Raw genomic sequence first — 21684 nt, 5'->3', positions numbered from 1 at the left:
ATATTCAAGACCTGAAATAGGCGTGTATCTCAAATTGAGGAAACCCAATTTACTGGTTTTGCCATCCAGGAGCATCTTTGGCTCTTGCTCCTTTCCCTCAGATAGCCTGTAAGCCTGGCTAGTGTGTCCCTCAGTTTGGGCAGAGCAACTGCCCCCTTCACTCATGTTCCTACGCTATGGAGAGGGAAGGCAAGTGAGAGGTGTGGAGGAACAGCCAGCGCTCACTAACTCTCCTGCCCTCAGCCTATGGGTGTCATGGGTGGAAACCACTTCTATGTTTTAAAGTGATGCATTGAGGGCAAATACAATAACTTGGAATAGTACTGTGTACAGCAGGCGTCCCCGATCTTGTTGAGTCTGTGGGTACTTTTAGAATGTTGAGTGCAAAATGGCTGCCATGGAGAGCTAGGGCTAATCACAAAATGTTGGGAAGTTGCAAGTCAAGCATCCCTCTACTGTGAAGTCAGTTGCTTCTGAGTTCTCATGCTCATTAATGTGGAGGAAAGCCAGGACTGGCTCATTGCTTTTTGGAAAAGGTACTTTGAAGAAAAAGCAAATGGCCATTCAGTGGGTGTCATGGTACCCATGGATGCTCTGGTGGGGATCTCTGGTATACAGGTTCTCTCTATTCTTGGGGAGCTCTAGCATATAATAGTGGCTGGAAGAGATCATCCTTAAATATAGAAACAGAAAATAAATATACAGTAATGTTATTAAAACCTTAGTTTAATCTCCCTAGGCCTTCTCATGTCCCTGAAGGGAAAAAATATATGTAATCAGAGACAAATATACACAGTGAGCACTGCAACTATAACTCCATGAAACTGAATTTCCTTTTGGTTTTCTCAGAGTAATCATGTTCTATAATGCTGATATAAGTCTTTATTATGTGAAAAGTGGGACAAACAATGTCACAATGTCATGTCTGCTAGAGCATTGTGGTGATACATGACATCACTTTCTGTTATGCTATGCCCTCCTGCAGGAAGCCAGAGGACAGAGGTGGGTGGCCGAGAGGCCTGGCCTACCCAGATGGAAGAGATGTACTATGTTTCTGTCCATCCACAGCAGCATTTTATCAGACACTTCTTTGTTTAGGAAAATCATAACTAAAAGATGTTAGATAAGAACATAAGAGCAGCTGTGCTGGATCAGACCAGGGATCCATCTGGTCTATAACAACTCTTTTATACAGTGGTCAGTCAGATGCCACCAGAAAGTTTACATGCAAGACAGTGTCCAAAGCTCCCCCAGTGGTTCCAGGACAATAGTTTTCCAGATTTGTTCTACAGAAAACTAGGATTCTATGGAAACTTTGTAGGATTCCTCATGAGAAGATTATTACGATAAATGAGCTGCCTTGCAAATTCCCTTGCTTTTCCTTGTAACTGACAGCAGTGGAACAATGTAACTTGCATCAGGTGAATGCAGCAGGGATGCAGGTATTATAAATTACAGTACCTGCAAATTATCTGCAGGGGGTTGTTGTCAGTATACAGCAGTGTTACCAGCATGCCAAATATGTCAGATATGTCACTATAGAATAACCATTTGGAGATGTTGTTGTCCGAAGCACCGCCCAATAAGGACACAAGACAAGAAGTTTGGGTTTAACTTGCTTATTTGCCTGGCTGATCTATGTCATTGTTATTAAAATATGCTAACATATTTTGAGGGCGGGCTTGCTAAGATGCTTCACCATAGTTGCATATATTTGGGCAAATCTGCCCTGACTCCAGACTTGATCAGTAATGACATTTGCTTTATTTATCCTCACCTGCACACTAATGTGCTGCTGAAAGTTGCCAGACTTCATCCTCTTTCCCAGGTATGCCATGAGCTACTCCAAGTTTTGGAAAATGCTGCTCAACACTAAGGGCACTCCTTCCCAACCCCTGCCCCATCGCAAGACACATGATGGGGTGCTTGCCAATTACCCCAATCTATCCTGAGTAACCCACCTTGTCACTGCCAAAAGTAGTTATTGCCTAACCAGCCACCATACAGGCCTATTTGAGAGCCACTCCCTAGGAATATTATGAAGCAGGCATCCAGGGCTCAGGAGCCAGCTTGCAGCTGCGGATGCTCACTCTCACCCTCTGTGGGGCTCAGACAGTTGTATTCTGTTCATGGTGGCCCTTGCCTGCCTTGCATAGGGCAAGGGCTGCCCCTTGCTTAGCCCTAGCAGGGGAACTACAGTTGCCAACCTGCAGGTGGTGGCTGAAGATCTCCCGGAATTACAACTGATTTCCAGGTGACTGAAATCAGTTCCCATGGAGAATAATGGCTGCTTTTGAGGGTGGACTGTATGGCATTATAACCTGCTGAGGTCCAGCCCCTCCCTAAACCCCACCCTCCCCAACCTCCACCCCAAAATCTCCAAGTATTTCCCAACCCAGAGCTGGCAATCCTAAGGGGAGCCAGGGATGCTGGCAACAGTGATTCTGGACCCCATCCTGGAATTTACCTTTGCTATAAATGACCTCCTTTACTGGAGGCACAGAACTTTATTTACTGAATAAAATGTTGAACTGTGTACTACTGATTCAAAATCAGCTACAAGAGATTGATATACAAATATAGAACATATTATGCATTGTTTGGTGGCTGTCGGTAGAACAGTTCTAAGTGTGCAGCAGATCATCCTGGGAGCTTGAATAAGTCCTTGCCACCCTAGTCGGAATAATGAGACAGACACAAGGCTTGGAACTAAAGGGCCACTTTATTAAACATAACATCAACCATTAATACGGCAAGGGCCAACTAGCGGTACAGGTCAAGCCACGGGATCACCCCTGGACCTCCGCCTTGACCTGTCTGGGCGAGCCCCGAAGCCCCAGGTGCGAGCCATCCTATGGATGGCTAAGACCCAGCCAGCCGGCAAAATGGATCCCCCCAGCTCAAGCTCCTAAGCCTCAGCCGTACAGCAGTGAGGGAAGGACTTGCACATGGGGTTCCCCAAGGCAGTCTGCCCACGCAGCATGGCAGCCGTCACAAGCAGTACCATCCGCTCCTGGCAGACCCCTCTTCCCCATCAGTGGAGAAGCGCCTAGGGTACTCACCGGCCCGCTCCCTATTCCCAAACTGTCTCCTGCCAGTGACCATCCTAAGGTGGCTCCACCTTGCCAATTACCTCAAACCTCTGCAAGCAGTACAAGGTAGGCAAAAAACCGCCTCTTCCCCATGCCAATTAGGGAAAAGGGGAAAAAATTCCTACCTGGCTCTGGCAACAGCAGCCGGCTAGTCCTGCACTACTACAGGGTGAGGTGGGTGGGCCGAGCATGCAGAGCAACTGCCAGCCGGCTGGGCGGAGTTGCCTCATAAGACTCCTTTCTCCGCCCCTCCGGCCTGAGACCCAGATACCATGGAAATGCTCTGTCTCCTTCTCCTTCCAGGGAGCCAAAGAGTGGCCCCCAGCCTTATCAGTGGAAGCTGCTGGCTGGGAGGGCCATATTGCCACCCTAGTCGGAATAATGAGACAGACACAAGGCTTGGAACTAAAGGGCCACTTTATTAAACATAACATCAACCATTAATACGGCAAGGGCCAACTAGCGGTACAGGTCAAGCCACGGGATCACCCCTGGACCTCCGCCTTGACCTGTCTGGGCGAGCCCCGAAGCCCCAGGTGCGAGCCATCCTATGGATGGCTAAGACCCAGCCAGCCGGCAAAATGGATCCCCCCAGCTCAAGCTCCTAAGCCTCAGCCGTACAGCAGTGAGGGAAGGACTTGCACATGGGGTTCCCCAAGGCAGTCTGCCCACGCAGCATGGCAGCCGTCACAAGCAGTACCATCCGCTCCTGGCAGACCCCTCTTCCCCATCAGTGGAGAAGCGCCTAGGGTACTCACCGGCCCGCTCCCTATTCCCAAACTGTCTCCTGCCACCGCCAGGGCCAAGCCTCTGCTTAGGCCCTAGCGCCCCACGGGTGGCCTAGTGCCAACCTCAGCCCTTGCCGTAGGTCATCGAGGAAGATGTCCTTGCCTTCAGTGGCCAGGTGAACCCCCATTACCTCGGTAGAGGTTGGCAAATTCAGCCTAGTATGTAGGGGTGTGGCAAATAAATGCCCAGACCCTCCCCAAAAGCTTTCTCTATGGTTCTGTGACCTTTTACCTAGCCCTCACAGGGGCTAAAGAGTCCCAAGCTTCCCACTACACCAACATGGAAACATTGAGGACCAGTCATCAATACGCCAGGCCACTACTTGCCAATGCACCGCAAGCCTGTGTGAGCCTGTAACGAAAGGGCCATGCCCTGCAGCCAAGGTCATGCCCAGTAAGCCAAGGTCATTACCACGCGGTCAATGACCGGGACGTGAGGCGGAAGTCCGCACCTCCCCTCAAACCATCAGGCCACTACTTGCCTGGGCGCTGCAAGCCTGCGTGAGCCTGTAAGGAAAGGGCCATGCCCTGTGAGACAAGGTCAACACCACGCGGCGAATGACCAGGATGCGAGGCGGAAGTCCGCACCTCCCCTCAGACCATCAGGCCACTACTTGCCTGGGCACTGCAAGCCTGTGTGAGCTTGTAAGGAAAGGGCCATGCCCTGTAAGACAAGGTCAACACCACGCGGCGAATGACCAGGACGTGAGGTGGAAGTCCGCACCTCCCCTCAAACCATCAGGCCACTACTTGCCTGGGCGCTGCAAGCCTGTGTGAGCCTGTAAGGAAAGGGCCATGCCCTGTGAGACAAGGTCAACACCACGCGGCGAATGACCAGGACGTGAGGCGGAAGTCCGCACCTCCCCTCAAACCATCAGGCCACTACTTGCCTGGGCGCTGCAAGCCTGCGTGAGCCTGTAAGGAAAGGGCCATACCCTGTGAGACAAGGTCAACACCACGCGGCGAATGACCAGGACGTGAGGCGGAAGTCCGCACCTCCCCTCAGACCATCAGGCCACTACTTGCCTGGGCACTGCAAGCCTGTGTGAGCCTGTAAGGAAAGGGCCATGCCCTGTAAGACAAGGTCAACACCACACGGCGAATGACCAGGACGTGAGGCGGAAGTCCGCACCTCCCCTCAAACCATCAGGCCACTACTTGCCTGGGCGCTGCAAGCCTGTGTGAGCCTGTAAGGAAAGGGCCATGCCCTGTGAGACAAGGTCAACACCACGCGGTGAATGACCAGGACGTGAGGCGGAAGTCCGCACCTCCCCTCAAACCATCAGGCCACTACTTGCCTGGGCGCTGCAAGCCTGCGTGAGCCTGTAAGGAAAGGGCCATGCCCTGTGAGACAAGGTCAACACCACGCGGCAAATGACCAGGACGTGAGGCGGAGGTACGCACCTCCCCTCAAACCATCAGACCACTACTTGCCTGGGTGCTGCAAGCCTGTGTGAGCCTGTAAGGAAAGGGCCATGCCCTGTGAGAAAAGGTCATACCACCCAAGTGAATGACCTGAACATGAAATGGAGGCCCCTCCCCTCTCCAGCTCACGAGCACCATGTTTATGTGTGTAAATCTGTGTGAGCCTATACCGGAACAGCCATGCCCCGCAGCCAAGGTCATTAGTACCCAAGTGAATGACTTGTACATGAGGTGTGGGGCTGCTCCTCCCGTTGAGCACACTGGGCCTCCTTGCCAATGCGTGCACATCTGCTGGGCCTGTAATGGAAGGGTCGTGCCCAGGGGAAGCTCAGCTCATTACCCCAAGAGCATGACCGGGAGTGAGGCAAAGGACCCTACATCCCATCAAACAGAAATAGCAGCTCAGCCATCACTTTCCCCATGGCTAATGCGGAGTCAACCAGACCCTTCCTTAAGGGCTTGGGTCATCACTGTGCTAATGCTCAGGATCTAACTCTCATGCCCACCATTAATGTTGTGCGACCCTGGAAGCTGCCTGGCCGTACATCAAACCGAGAGGTTTACTGGTGAACCTAAATGCACCTAAGCTTCCTGATGGCTGCCACTGGACATGAGGCAAGGCCCCTAACAGTCCAGTCCCTCATAACTGGGAGAGATCCACCAGTTCAGCCATAACTCCTACAGACCAACTGGTACCCCAGCCTAGAGGCCGCCGGCCACACCCGGTTGCCAAAAATCAAGAGCCCTCCCTGGGGGCATAGCTCAGAGGAAATCCGAGGGACAAGCTGTCCCATTCCATCGGCAGGCAAGACCGGGCTCTGCCTTAAAACATAAACGCCAGGACCAGTCTCCAGAACCCTCCTCAAAATCCTATGCCACTTGGATGAAAGAGGGTTAGGTATGGGCACCACTGCCTAATTGTCCGCATGAAGAGGGCTGAGGGGTTATCTAGTTCCCTCCCCCACAATCCAACTGCCATGAGGATTGGAAAATTCCAATCATATACAGTTTACAGTAAGACTCCTGTACTGACTGGTAAATGGGCACTGCTCAGCCCACCAGTGCCCCTGAACTAAACCCAGAAGCCATTGGGCCTCAAGGCAGTGGAAACTCCAAGGACACTTCTAGGTGCCAACACCCTGGAGATAAGGCTCGGTGCTCTGCCAGTTGCTGGAGCTCCCATAAAGAAAGGCCGGCTAACAGCCGACTGGCCCATGTGCAGTAAACTTTCTTAAGTCTCATTTACTTGTCCCCTCCTCAGGTCCACCTCATCCTTCTCCTCCGCTTCCTGAAGAGGAAAGTTAACCCCCAACACGCTGCTTCCTGTATGACTGTCCCTTTAGTACTCAGTCAAGTAACAACCCAGTGGCCAAACTGCGAAACCCAAAGGCAAGACCCAAGGTGATACAACCCAGGATCCTAAACATGGGAGTCAAGAGACTGTCGCCTGACCCCTTGGAGCCCCCACAGCCAGGCGCTAGAGGCCAGTGGCAAGAGGCCAAAGGCAAGACCCAAGGTGATACAACCCAGGATCCTAAACATGGGAGTCAAGAGACTGTCACCTGACCCCTTGGAGCCCCCACAGACAGGCACTAGAGGCCAGTGGGCTTACCTACCTTGTCAGTAACATGCACAGTCACTTCAACATGACTGGATTACAGCAGCCTAGGCCAGATCTGCTACTGACCATCAACGGTGCTAATCTGGTAGAAAGATCAGATCACATCATAGACTTCGGTGCCCTGCATGACAGCTGCAACAGCACAGCATGCCATTAGTTGGCCTGAGTGAGAAAACCTAAAAAACAAAAACAGCTCTTTAGGCCCACAAAGGCTACAAACTGGGCAGGGAAAAGAGGGAGGGGTTTAACCAGCCACCACCCTGGGACTGTAGATCCTTGCTAAGCCTGTAGAAATAAGTGTGCAGCAAACCACCCTTCAGATGACTGCAAGCCCCCTACACCTGAGCTTCAACCAGGCCTTCACTGCAGTAAGTACCCTCTCCAAATAAAGTGAAAACAGTGAGGGAGCCTAGATAGACTGGAGGCCTGCAGGGGCTGGGCCTAACCCTGCTTCAACACTCCTGACTGAGACACACTGATAGCAGTGTTTCCCTCCACTCCTTGGCTGCTTCATCATCCTCACAGGCAGAGTCTGCAGGGCCGTTTTGCAGGAGGCCTATTCGCTGGCTGCTTGCCCTTAGCATGGCTACTACCCTTTTCTGGGTGGCATGATGGAAACATACAGTAAAGTAATGTACTCTAAAATGACTGCGTTTAGAACTTCAAAGCCCAATAGGAACACAGCACCCCCAAAATGGCATCCCAAACACCGTGTAAGGCTGCAGAGGCCTCTATAAAATGGGCACCAGTGCAAGGAGGCTAAGCAGGCCACTGTGAGACACACTCAAAATGGTCATTTCCAGCACAGGATAACTTAAAAAAACCCCCACAAAAATGGCCACTACTGCCAGTAAGCAGGAGGCAAATCAGGCCACACACAGCCCACACTCAAAAAGGCCACCACTGCTGCTGTGCATATTGCAGATGCCTTTACAATATGGCCCATTGCCAGGAAGCTAAGCAGACCACTGGGTGCCACTCACAAAATGGCCACCCTAGCACAGGATAAGCTGCAGAAGTCCCACTAAAATGGCTGCTACTGCCAGTAAGCAGGAGGCAAATCCGCCCACACAAAGCCCACACTCAAAATGGCCATCCCTGGTGCTATGCATATTGCAGATGCCTTCACAACATGGCTGCCATTGCCAGAAAGCTAAGCAAAGGTGTCACTCTCAAAATGGCCACTATAGAACAGGCAAGCTGCAAAAGCCCCACTAAAATGGTTGTTACTGCCAGTAAGCAGGAGGTAAATCAGTCCACACAAATGCCACACTCAAAATGGACATATTGTAGATGACTTCACAACATGGCTGCTACTGCCAGGAGGCTAAGCAGGCCCCCAGGTGCCACTCTCAATATGGCCATACACAACTGAATAAACTGCCAAGCCCTCCCACAAAATGGAACCTGCTGCCTGAAGGCCTTGGGCCGAGCTATTGTGGTAGGTAATATTCCCTCCCAAGTAAGTGTAACGGCAGGGGAGGGAAAAGCCTAGACGGGGAGGGGGGGGCTACCAGCATCCACCCTGCTAGGCCAGTAGTAATAAAGTATGCATTAATCCAGCCCTCAGATGGCTACATCTCACCCCTGTGGCCTACAGCCTATTGCTGCTGCCTGAAGTACTCTATCCCAATAAAGTAAAATGTGGGGGGGGGGGGGAGAGGTGCCTAGGAAGGCCTGAGGCCTGCAAGGGCTGCTTTAGCCCTCCTGACTAATAGATAACAGGTCCCAAATGTAAGTAAGAAAAAAGCCTCTGCCAAACCAGTGAGCCTGGCGCTGGGCCCTGGCTCTCCTCCTGGAGTTTGAAGGTAGCAAGCAGGGGGATATCACCACTTCTCAAAGGCAGCTAGGACTGCATAACCATGAGGGCCTTTGGGAAAACAGCCTCAGAGGAGCTTGGCTGAGAGAGCTTGAGATGAGCTCTGCTCAGGCCGAGCATGCAGAGCAACTGCCAGCCGGCTGGGCGGAGTTGCCTCATAAGACTCCTTTCTCCGCCCCTCCGGCCTGAGACCCAGATACCATGGAAATGCTCTGTCTCCTTCTCCTTCCAGGGAGCCAAAGAGTGGCCCCCAGCCTTATCAGTGGAAGCTGCTGGCTGGGAGGGCCATATTCTCATTCATATAAAGCTCATTGCTTGCTTCCCATGGCAGATTTATTTTTGCAAGGAAAGGTCATTGGCAAGATTGAGGATGAAGGAAACGCTTTCTTAGAAATGTTTAAGGAAGGGACTTCCGAAATGAAATAGTGACGCCACAGGAGCTGAGTTCCATGAGCTCCCTGCTGTGACCTTCCTGGTTCCTTGGGACCTGAGAATTCAGGCCCCCAAGCCGCCTCCCCCCCCCCCCCGGAGAGGGGAGGCAGGCTGGAACAAGGTCAAGAGCCCAAGGGCCCAAGGACTTCTCTGGCAGACCTCGAGAAGTCTCAGCACCGGTTCCGAAAGCAAGGACCAACTGAAGGGCCTAAGGCCATGAAGCTGTGGAAACCGAAAGTCCGACAAGATTAATTTACAGCAGATATAAGCAGATTCCGAACAGGACAGATAAACTTCAAGACAGCTTAAAAGATTTATGACCCCTTCTACCAAGTAAGCAGATTGTTTTTATGGCTTTATGAGCGCTAGCCAGCCTAATTGCGAAGTGGCTGCTGGATTGAAGCTGGGAGGAGGAGGGGGAGATAGAGAGATTGTAAAGAGATCCTCTCAGCAGACGGCTGGAAAGCAATAAATTTTCGAACATAATTAACAAAACAAAGCTTTTTACCACTGTGATGAGAGATTAGCCATAACATATATAGGCAATCTGAAATGGCCTCTTGGGAAGAAGATGTACTTACCAAATTACAAGAAGCCTCCAACCTAATGGCAGAAATATTAATTAAAGCAGATGGGATATTTGGAGCGGAAGTGGACAAAAACAAGATAAAAAATGACAACACAGAGCAAGTCTCTAAAGAGACAGATCCATTTGAAAGAAAAATAGAACAAAGTGAGACAAATGTACAAAATGGGGAAAATCCATTGAGTCTACAAAATGGACAGTTGTACCAGTACGTCATCTTCAAGATACAAGGCAGTACTAAGAAAGGAGCAAAACCACGAAGCAGACCTCTAAAGAGAGAATACAGCATTTTGCTACTGAATGGAGAAAAAGGAGTGCAGCAGTCCCTCAAGCACAGAATTAAACAGAGAAGTGGCAACATTCTTGCTGACCCTCCCCTGCACTGGATGGAATATAAGAAAATTCACCTTCAGTGGCGCAGATGGAATTAAGACTGGATGTATCATTTTACAGGAAGAAAGAAGAAAAAATAAGGACAAATTCCAGATTGAGTACCTAATAATCCAGACCTAACACCTTGTCTCTATGGAAGGAGAAATATGGATTATGATCTGATTCTTTCTGTATGTCAAATGATATGCAATATAAATCTAATGAAAGTTCTAGAGGCTCTGTATTATGATAGATTTTGAATGTTTACTGCCAAAGGGATGATGGTGCTGTGATGCCTGTGCCCATGAAGCTTTTTACCCGTTGTTGATTTTAGTTTTTCCTTTTAGAATATAAATGAGTAGCTAAGCTAAGTGACCGACTGCTCTTTTTAACTTTTACGATCTTGAAAACCCAAGTAATAGTGCAGATGGTCAAGATAAAACAGATGAAGAACCTAATTTTCTCTTTTCTTTTCTTTTTTTAAATGTGCTTTAGCCTTATAGTTTATGTAGACATTCCAGCCTTATCAATATGAAAACCCAAGCAAATAGCTCTGGCTGGACTTTTCTTTTCTTGAACTAAATACTGATCTAGCCTCCCTACCTCTACCACTGTGAAAACCTAAATACACAAGTTTGGAGGGTGTGGCCAGAACAGAGGCAAGAGAGAGGAAAACTAGCGCAAAAATACTTCCTTCTTATATAGATGTATACCATTGTTTGACTGATATTTACTGTTCTGCTATTCTCACTTCCTGCTCCTAGAATGACCCAGATATAATATATATAAAAGAAAAGAATGTTAGAAATGACATAAGGAATAGGATAAATGGATTAAAAAGCGTAACAATTAAATAATGTTTATGGGGAAAAAAGGGAAACTTGAAGGTATATGGGGCATTAACTATATATTTAGTGGCTTTTTATACTTGGATTGATGTATAACTGTCTTGTGGTGAACCTGCTAAAGTTTGACTTCTTGTTGTAACCCCTTCCCTCTACTATAAAAACCCAATAAAAATTGATACATAAAAAAAAGAAATGTTTAAGGAAGGAGGAAGCATTTGTTAGTCCCTTTTCACTCTCTGGTAACAGATGTTCAAGATAATAAAACATGTGCACATCAGCTGTTAATGGCACACAAAAACTTTCTTGGAACAAGTAGGAAATAGGAGAGAAAGATACAAAATCCTCTTCTCTCGAGGAGCCCTCAACACTGCTGTGCCCTGACTGTCCCACGACAGTTGCTATTGTCTAACTACTACATTGACAGGTACCAAATAGTACCTGAGACATCATAACCCTGCTGGGCTGGGCATTCCGTGCTATGGAAAAGAGAAGGCAAGCCCATCTGTTCAGACCCTCCATTCTCCATCCCCTTCTGAGCCACCAAAGCACCACCCAAAGGGCTGTCAAGCCCCTTTATAGTCTCCTCCTCCATGGCTAAACTGGCCCTTGGTCATGTAGATGCATGTCTGCTAAGAAGTCAATTTTATGATAGTACCAAAAGTCTAAAGCAACGTACCAAGGCTGTCAGTTACACAAACATCTCAAGAAGAGAGGGGACAAATTGCCCTGCCCTCTCTCCTTCCTGCTTTCCTGGCTTTCCCGGGGCTGGATTTTGACAAGGTGAATCACAGGCCATCTTAATATAAAAAAGCCTATGCCCACATCATAATACCACACAAGCAAAGTGATGCTCAGAATTCTACAAAAATTATTCTTACCATACATGGAATGAGAAATGTCAGATGTTCACGCTGGATTCAGAAAAGGAAGAGGGACTTGAGATCACATTGCAAACTTACAGTGGCTAATGGGGCATACCAGGGAATTTCAGAAGAAAATCAGGCTGTGTTTTATAGATTACAGCAAAGCTTTTGACTGTGTGGATCATGAAAAGCTATAGAGAATCTTAAAAGAAATGGAGGTGCCACAATATCTGATTGTGTTGATTTGTAACCTGTACTCTGGGCAAGAGGCTACTGTTAGGACAGAATATGAGGAAACAGAATAGTTTCCAGCTGGCAAAGGTGTCAGACAAAGATGTATATTATCTCCCCATCTGTTCAACTTGTATGCAGATTGCAGAACATAACAAAAGGAAATCTGGATTGGTTTAGAAAGTGGAATGAAAATTGGTGGAAGGAACATCAACAATTTGAGTTATGCAGATGACACCACGTTACTGGCATAGAATAGTGAAGACTTGAAATGACTAATGATGAAGGTTAAAGGAGAAATGGCCAAAACAGGATTACATCTGAACATCAAGAAGACAACAGTAATGACTACTGAGGAATTACACAGTTTAAGGTTGAAGGAATTAAAATTGTTAAAGATTTTCTGTTCCTTGGCTCAGTCATCAACCAAAAGGGAGACTGCAACTAATAAATCAGAAGGAGACTGAGACTTAGAAGGGCAGCCATGAAGGAACTAGAAAAGATCTTTAAGGATAAGCATCAGTTCTGGGGACTAGGATCAAGATAATCCACACTATGCTATTCCCCATTACTATGTATGGATGTGAAAGTTGGACAGTGAATAAACTTGACAGCAAGAACATTGATTCATTTATGAGCCCACTTGCAGGGAGGGTGGGATAGAAGAAGAAGAAGAAGAATTTAAAATGTGGTACTGGAGGAGAATTTACGAATACTATGGATGGACAAAAAAACAAATAAGTGGGTTCTAGATCAAATCAAGCCTGAATCCTCCCTAGAAGCTGAAATGACAAAATTGAGGCTGTCATAAGAATTGGTCACATCATGAGAAGACAAGACTCGTTGGGAAAGTCCATAATGCTAGGGAAAGTGGAAGGCAGTGGGAAAAGAGGAAGACCCAAAATGATATGACTTGACTCAATAAAGGAAGCCACATCCTCCAGTTTGTAAGATCTGAGCAAGGCAGTTAATGAAAGGACATTTTGGAGGTCTTTCATTCAGAAGCGACTTGATGGCACTGACATAACACACACATGCCTTGCCTATGTTATGTGAAGTTTTGAGCACATAGATGATAAATACCAGCTAAAGATACTCCTTTTTGCAAATCTGGAATGCACTTTTTTTGCTCTGCCCCAGGATGAAAAATCCTGGCAGAAAACAGCACAAGCAAAAGTATCTCCAAGTTCTGTTTATCTCATTCCACTTCTTAAGAGTGGTGGTGTGTGTCAGACAGTGGCTTGCTAAAAGTAGCAATCCAGACTACCTCTTGCAATGAGACAAGAATCCATTGATTTCAAAAGATTTACTGAATATAAACAACCATTACAGTCCATTATCCAAGATACTAGGATCTTGGCTGATATACTAGTATTGTTACGAATGACAGGCAAAGGCTAAGGTACAGAATAGCAAATCCCTGCAGGCCCCATCCTCCCCCCATAGTTCTCAAAACAAGCGGCTCGGAGCTGAGAAAGTGAAAGTTTCCCAAGGCTGGAAGGGTTGTAGTCATAACATTCCTCTTCTCTAAGATATCTTCTACTGAACTGCTTACCACCTGCAAAAGAAGCACTTAAAACACTGACAGGATTAAAATGGAGTCTCTTTGGTTTGCACATACAAGAAACATAGTGAGAACATGATGCCCCCTCTAAAATGCTCTTTCCCCAGGCTTGAAAGGGTACAGAGTGTGAAACGCATTCAATAACTTAGGAGCATGAACATGAATAGACTCCACCCACTCATCATGCCCAGTGTCAAAGTCCTTCCACCTGATAAGATAAAACAGCTTATTACGTTTGATTTTAGAGTCCAAAATTTGCTGTACTTCGTAATGGATCTGGTCATCAATTAAGGTTGGTATGGGAGGAGCACGGGTGTGCCATTGATTCGCTGGGGGAACCTTTTTTAATACGCTGATGTGGAAAGTAGGATGCACATGACGTAGATTCTTTGGTAAATCAAGTGCTACAGTCACTTTGTTGATTACTTTACGAACAGGGAAAGGTCCCAAAAACTTCAACGCCAATTTACGGCTGATTTGCGCAACTTTCAAATTTTTCGTGGACAAATAGACGAGATCACCAGGATGCAGTTCCCATTCAGCCACACGATGGCAATCTGCGTATTTCTTATAATCTTGTTTAGCTTTGTTGAGATGTTTTTGAATAAGAGTCCATTGCTGAGCTGCCTGCCCCCACCATTCTGAAACGTCTTTAGAAGCTGTAGCAGGGGGAAGAGCTTCAAAAGGAAATGGTTTAAAGTGATAACCATAAACTATTTTGAAAGGTGTTTCTCCGGTAGAAGCATGTACACTGTTGTTGTAGGAAAACTCTGCTAAAGGCAATAAATCAATCCAATTGTCTCGTTGGAAATTAATGTAGCAGCGGAGAAATTGTTCTAGTATTTGATTAGTTTTTTCTGATTGCCCGTCGGTTTGCAGATGGTGGACGGAGCTTAAGCCCTGTTCAATGCCCATAAGTTGAAGAAGCTCCCGCCAGAAGTTGGCAATGAATTGTCTGCCGCGGTCGGATATCACCTTTGATGGAAAAGAATGGAGTTTTACAATGTATTTCAGAAAGTTGTCCGCCAACTTTTTTGCTGAAGGCATAGTGGTACAAGGGATGAAGTGGGCTTGTTTTGAAAACAGATCTACTACAACCAAAATGCAGGTGTGATTTTTGGAGGGGGGGGGGAGATCTGTGATGAAATCCATAGAAATGATTTCCCATGGTCTATTTGGGGTTTCAAGGGGTTGTAAAAGTCCAGGAGGCTTGCCTTTTCGCGCTTTGGCGCTGAGGCAAATGGGGCATGAAGCCACATATTGTGAAACATCTTTGCGCATGCCTGGCCACCAAAACTGCCTTTGGACCAGATGGAGAGTTTTTAAGTATCCGTAATGGCCAGCAGTCGGAGCATCATGACAGCGTTGCAATACTTCTTTTCTCAAACTAGCTGGTACATAGAATCGATCACCCCAAAGCCATTCCCCTTGTTCGGATTGAGTCAGCTTCTCTCTGGGCACATTCTCCCCCTCCTTTTCCACTTCGCTTTTCAGTTTTTGTCTCTACCCCTGATCTGACTGAGGAAGTCGCGTTGTGCGGCTGCGAATTGTGACCACTCCTCCTAGTTGTGTAGGCGAAAATACTGTATCCACAGTCTCCTCCCTCCTGCTTTTAAGTTGGGGCATGCACGATAGGGCATCCGCAAGGAAATTTATTTTACCGGGCAGGAATTTGAGAGTGAAATTGAATTTTGAAAAGTATTCCGCCCATCTCAACTGTTTGGCATTTAGTCTCCGAGGACTATGTAAAGCTTCCAAATTTTTGTGATCTGTCCAGACTTCAAAAGGATGGCGGGCCCCTTCTAACCAATGCCTCTAAGAGGAGAGCGCTGCTTTTACAGCAAAAGCTTCCTTTTCCCAAACATTCCAATTTCTCTCTAGTTCAGAAAATTTTCGAGAGAGATAAGTGCAAGGTTTAAGAACATTGTCCTCCCCCCGCTGTGGAAGGACACCCCCAATCGCGGCATCGCTGGCGTCCACCTGTACTATGAATGGACGATTTTCATCGGGGTGTCGCAGCACTGGTTCGGAGATAAATTGCTGCTTTAGGAGGTCAAAAGCTAACTGGCATTGTGGTGTCCACAATAGTTTAGCGTTTGGTTTCTTTGCTTGTTCCCCTTTGTTTTTTGTTTTTAACAGTTCAGTGAGGGGAAGAGTTATTTGGGCAAAGTTTTGTATAAATTCTCTGTAGAAATTGGCAAACCCCAGAAAGGATTGCAGTTCTTTACGGTTGGTGGGGGTTTGCCATTCTTGTCCTGCTTTTACTTTGCCTGGATCCATTTTTAGTCCATCTTTTGAAATGCAATATCCTAAATAACTGAGTTCAGTTTTGTGGAATTCACATTTAGACAATTTGATGGGCAGTTTGTTGCACATTAAAGTAGTTAAAACTTTTTGTATTAGGTTTACGTGTTCTTCTGTTTCAGAGTAAATTAGGACATCATCTAGGTAAACAACTACTCCTTTATATAAAAAATCGTGCAAAACTTCATTGATCATGGACATGAAAACAGAAGGGGCCCCAGCCAGGCCAAAAGGCATAACTAAATATTCGTACTGTCCTAAGGGCATATTGAATGCGGTTTTCCATTCATCCCCCTCCCTTATACGAACGTGGAAGTAAGCATCTTTTAAATCTAATTTTGTGAAGATCTTACCTTGTGCCACGACGTTGAGTAGATCTCTGATGAGAGGCATAGGATAGGCGTTTGTGGAGGAGACTGCATTAAGTCCTCTGAAGTCAGTACACAGTCTTAATCCTCCATCTTTCTTTTTAACAAACAGTACTGGAGCAGCATGAGGACTGTTTGCTGGTCTGATGAATCCTCTTTGAAGATTAGTGTCAATGAATTTGCAGAGCTCCTCTCTTTCATTTGGGCTCATGGGATATAGTCTGCCTTTGGGTAAGGTGGCTCCTGGAATGATTTCCACTGCACAATCTGTCCTCCTATGTGGAGGTAGGGTGTTAGCTTCTTCTTCTGTGAAGGCTTGCAAATAAGCCCTGTATTCTTTCGGTATTTGATTAATTTCTTCTTGGGTTAAGAGTGCTTGTTCCATGAGGGCGGGATTGTTACCCCAATTCTGGTTCCAACGATGATTTTTGCAGCTATCATGTTTAAAGCTAATGCTTCCAGCTGACCAGTCTATGTCTGGGTTGTGGTCCCACAACCATCTACTCCCTAAAATCAGAGGATATTTAGCTGTAGAGCTAATTACAAATGATCTTGTTTCCCAGTGTTGACCCATGCCTGTGATTACAGGTATTGTTTCAGTGGTGACTGGGTTCATACTGGTACCATCCATTTGTTCAAAAATAACTGGAGTTTCGAGCTCCTTCATTGGAAGTACTAGTCCATTTACTAGAGCAGGCGCAATAATGTCTCTGGAGCAGCCAGAATCGATAAGGGCTTGTACACAAATATGAGTCTTTCTTTCAGGATTAACCAATGTAACAGGCATGAATAATATGGACCCTCTAGGTCTTTCCACTATGGGAGTCGACTGGGGCTTGATCTTCCGTTTGGGTCCCTTTACGACAGATCCATCTTGTTTCCCGAGTTGGGGCTTTCGGGTCCCTCTTCGCTGGTTAGGGCGGTTGGATCAAGGTCCATAATTTCTTCGAGCTCTAACCCTTTCTCGGGAGGATTTCTTCGGGTAGCCCCTAACCCCCTTGCTGTTTGTGGAGTTGGCGTTGGGCGGTATGGTGGGGGAGGGGTGGTAGAGATTGTTCGCCGTGGTAGGAACAGAGTTCTTTGCACAGGCCTGGATGGACATTGTGCCACGAAGTGACCGCTTTGGCCACAATGTAGGCATAGTCCTTGTTGCCATCTAGCATCTCTCGCTCCTCTGGCTGCGTACCCTGTTCCCCTTCCCCCTCTTACAATTATTGAAGTCCGCCGGTGCTCTGTTGCTTGCTGTTGCTCTATGAGCCGTACTTCCTGCATGCGGTTTTCTACTTCACATGCCAATTGAATCCAACCGAAGAGTGTGGGGGGATTATCTTGCATAAGGGCTCGGTCCAGCAATCTGGGATTCATGCCTTGTTTAAACAAAATTATTTTGGTGGATTCCTCACACCTTGGACATTTAGCGGCTAGTTGTTGGAATTTAGTAACATAGTCTCTGGCTGACATACTGCCTTGTCTAATGGTTTGTAACTCTGTTCGGGCTCTGCTCTCCTCCAAAGGATCTTCAAATTGGGCTCGGAGTGCTGCTACTAATCCCTGTAAGGATTCTAATTCCGGGGGCCCCAATTCATACAACGCTACATACCATTCTGCTGCCTTTCCTTGCAACTGGGACCCCAGGTGTTCAATTTGGCTAGCTTCATCCTCAAATAAATGTCCCCAACGATTGAAGAATTGTAGTGCTTGCACAAGAAAAAATCCCAACTTCGTAGGATCCCCATTGAACGTAGCTTCTAGCTTTACCCATCCCATCGGTAACTCTTGAGGTCTGGCTACTGGTGCTGGAAGTGGGTAGTACGGTAAAGGCGCTGGTCCCGGTCTCGGCTGTAGCTCAGGTCTGCGTGGGATGGGTTGCATTGGAAGCGGTTGGGGTCTCGGTTGCGGGGGCCTCTGCGGTCTCAGAGGTGGAGGACCTTGTGGCCTCAGTGGTGGTCCTTGCGGTCTTGGACCCGGAGGACCTCGTGGAAGTGGAGGGGGTCCTTGGGGTCGCAAAGGTGGAGGACCCTGCGGTACGGGCCCCGGCACTGGACCTCACAGAAGAGGTTGAAGGGGCAGCTGTTCTTGTGGTTGAAGAGGTTGGAGAGGTGGTGGGAGACCTGGAGGAATCTCCCTTGGCTGCAGAGGTTGTTCTCCTGGGAGGATTGGTGGTTCCTGTGGCTGGAGAGGAGGTTGATCTGGCTGACCTCCTCCTCCTTCGTCTCCCGGTGGGCCTTCCGGAGGGGGTCTTACTGGCTCCTCTTCCTGGAGGTCCTAGGGTTGGTCAGGTGGTGGTATTACTGGTTCTTGCTGATCATCAGCTGGCAAGACCGGTTGCTCTTCCTGAAGGGGAACCGGATCTGGTACCGGACGCATTCCAGGTAAAATTCTTTGAAGAGCTGCCACCCCTCGACTAATCGAAACTCTGGTGTGCTCTTCTTGCTGGGGCTCCTCTCCTGAGCCTTTTACGACCAACACTGACAACAAATGGACCGCATGTGCTAAACTCTCTTCCATGCTACTGATTCTTTCTTCCAATCTTTGCACATGTCTTGGAGTTGAGGTGTCAACCTCCTCCTCTGGTGAATCCTGGGGTTGTTCGGTGGGAAATTGTGTAGTCTCTATATATTCCGCACAGGAAGCGGCAGCTCGGGGCCACGGCCAAATCTCTCCCATTCCTGTGGCCCCGGTACCTTCTCCTTCCTCTGATATACCTGCCAGGATTCCTTTCGCTAGCCCCGTTATTGCTGAAATTCCAGCATCCACCGCTAAAGTTCGGCTTTGTAACTGCTGCCAACTTTGATCACTCGACTCGCGTTGCCTCGTCCACAGGGTGACCTCCGCGTAGTCCCAACTCATCAGATCGTGACGGGAGGTTTCCCATACCTGGGTGCTTTCAGAACCTCTTAGGTCCCACTGCATTTGGTTGGATTCTCTATTCCAATAATACCACGGTTGACTACCAGAGACTTCCACTGATGAACCGACCACTCGATTCCCATCCATTTGCGATCTGGAAAACACCGTACTCACTCTCCTCTCCCTCGTCTCTCTCGGCCTCGAACCCCACTGCCTCGGTGTAGGTAGAGATATTAGGGGTTCTGCCGCCACCCTTGGTCGAGCTCCCGCTCCGTCAGGCACGAGGGTATACACCGTTGTACAGCTTGACACCGTTCCCCCCAGAACGGGTTGATTTGTAGGTTCCAGTCCTTCCGAGTTGGAGGCATAAGGATCAAACAAAGGGTCCCTGTTGGGCGTGGCCTTGGTATCCGTCTCCCCCGGCTTAAGCATTGGAACAACGGTGATTTGTAACAAAATGTCAGACAGTGGCTTGCTAAAAGTTGCAATCCAGACTACCTCTTGCAATGAGACAAGAATCCATTGATTTCAAAAGATTTACTGAATATAAACAATAGCAAATCCCTGCAGGCCCCATCCTCCCCCCATAGTTCTCAAAACAAGCGGCTCAGAGCTGAGAAAGTGAAAGTTTCCCAAGGCTGGAAGGGTTATAGTCATAACATTCCTCTTCTCTAAGATATCTTCTACTGAACTGCTTACCACCTGCAAAAGAAGCACTTAAAAACACTGACAGGATTAAAATGGAGTCGCTTTGGTTTGCACATACAAGAAACATAGTCAGAACATGACAGTGTGAGAAGAAATGCTCTACTGGCTGTGAAATGTTCAGGGTACTATGGTAAGAAATGGGGCTGATATATAAATGAATGAATTCATATATATCTATATCTATATAGATATAGATATATATGAATTATCTATAGCACTTGCACTTTCAATACATTTTTGTGAATGATTGTTAAATTGGCACGATTATCTGTATTGTGCTTCCCGTGGATTTGTTCCTCTTTTGTCCTGCTGGATTATTACGGGGGCAGCCTTTGTTTCCACCTTAACATTTTATGGATGGGCTAGGATACGGGATCTTCATCTAAGCTGTTTGAGCCTTTATATAAAGCAGCTATTTACTAAGCTTGGCACTTCAACAGCAGTACGGGGATAATAGTAATACTTTATAGAGTAAAGATTATTTAGATAATGTATTAAATTCTTTCAGTATTCTAAATAGTACATACATTTTAACTATTTTGACATATGTACACTGTTTCTCACATATTGGTGAGTTGGTGACACTGCAAACAGAAAATATAATAACTGGCTATCTCTTTAAGTATCTGCTCCCGTAGTAGAAACAAGAGCCAATGAATGACCCTTCATCTTAGCAGCATGAATGAATTAATTGCCATTCCCCTATCATAAATAATGCTTTTCTTCCAGTGAGGTTAAGAGGATAGTGAATTATCTTTGCCTTTGGCAAGTACACCTCAAACATCTCATGTGATAAGCCCCATATTCTAGAAGTGTTGCCAAAAGCACTAACTGAAAGATCCCTTGGCTTAAAGGTACAGCAGGTGGCTTTACAGGTACAGCAAGTAGCTATCAGGTTACTGCCTCATTCAATGTACAGCTGCCAGCTGAATAAATGTTAATGTGAACTATGAATAAATAAAGCCACTTCTCTGCTTACTGGCTTCTGTTCTGAACCAAGATGAAAGGACATTGGAGGGAAATCCATTATATTCTTGGCAAGCTGAAAAGAATGTCTGGAGAGGAAGTACTTCAGAATAATTAGCGGTTTACACAACAAGCTGATTGCTGCCTTTTCTGTCACATTAGCAGTAGGGCCCTTCTCTGACTTGATGATAAATGTTTTGCAAGGCTTCAGACTCAGAGACTAATACTGTACCTGCTGATGGCTTTATACACTGAATCCTTACAACAATGTCCAGCTCCACAGAGCTGTCTAGTCCTACAAAAAAATGTATTCTAATGTCAGGCATCAGATAATCAGGAGGGTTAAAAAAGTGCACAATATAGAAGAAACATTGGACAATTTTAACACTTTTGCTACTTAATATCTCTCTAGCATCTGTAGGAGTTGTGTGGAAGCAACAGAAGCCCTGTTCAGTTGTTGGCATTTTTTGTGACTAAAACAATGCATGTATTATCCAGCTTCAATATGCACAAACATGTACCCTCAAAAAACCAAGGATGGAAAATACACTAGTTGTCCTATTCACTCGAAATGGCAATGCCTTGTGTCAAGGGGATCATGCATTGCAGAGACTCCCTGTAATCCCAGTTGGATCAGCAAAATCATGGCGACAGAACAGGGCTAGAATGACAGAGGGATTCAAACTGTGTTAGATAAGTGTGGAGAAAAAGGACAGGAGGGAGCAAGTAAAGTGAAGATACGATCGTTTGAGAAATTCCCACAGATGGAGATATCAGGTTTGTTAAATTCCCTTCACAACAGATAGAAACTTGAATTTGGTAATACCTGGAGTTAAAATTTAAAAGA

General features: G+C 46.9%; 1 protein-coding gene across 2 annotated transcripts in view; it reads left to right on the top strand.

Moving 5' to 3' along the window:
- Positions 1–21684, top strand: part of EPS8L2 (EPS8 like 2) — a 144133-nt gene that overhangs the window by 52194 nt on the left and 70255 nt on the right. The window lies entirely within an intron of this gene.

The sequence above is a fragment of the Eublepharis macularius genome, chromosome 2, assembly GCF_028583425.1.
Source record: "Eublepharis macularius isolate TG4126 chromosome 2, MPM_Emac_v1.0, whole genome shotgun sequence".
Lineage (NCBI taxonomy): Eukaryota > Metazoa > Chordata > Lepidosauria > Squamata > Eublepharidae > Eublepharis > Eublepharis macularius.
Note: the sequence above shows the minus strand (reverse complement) of the source record. Positions and strands in the feature narration are given on the sequence as shown.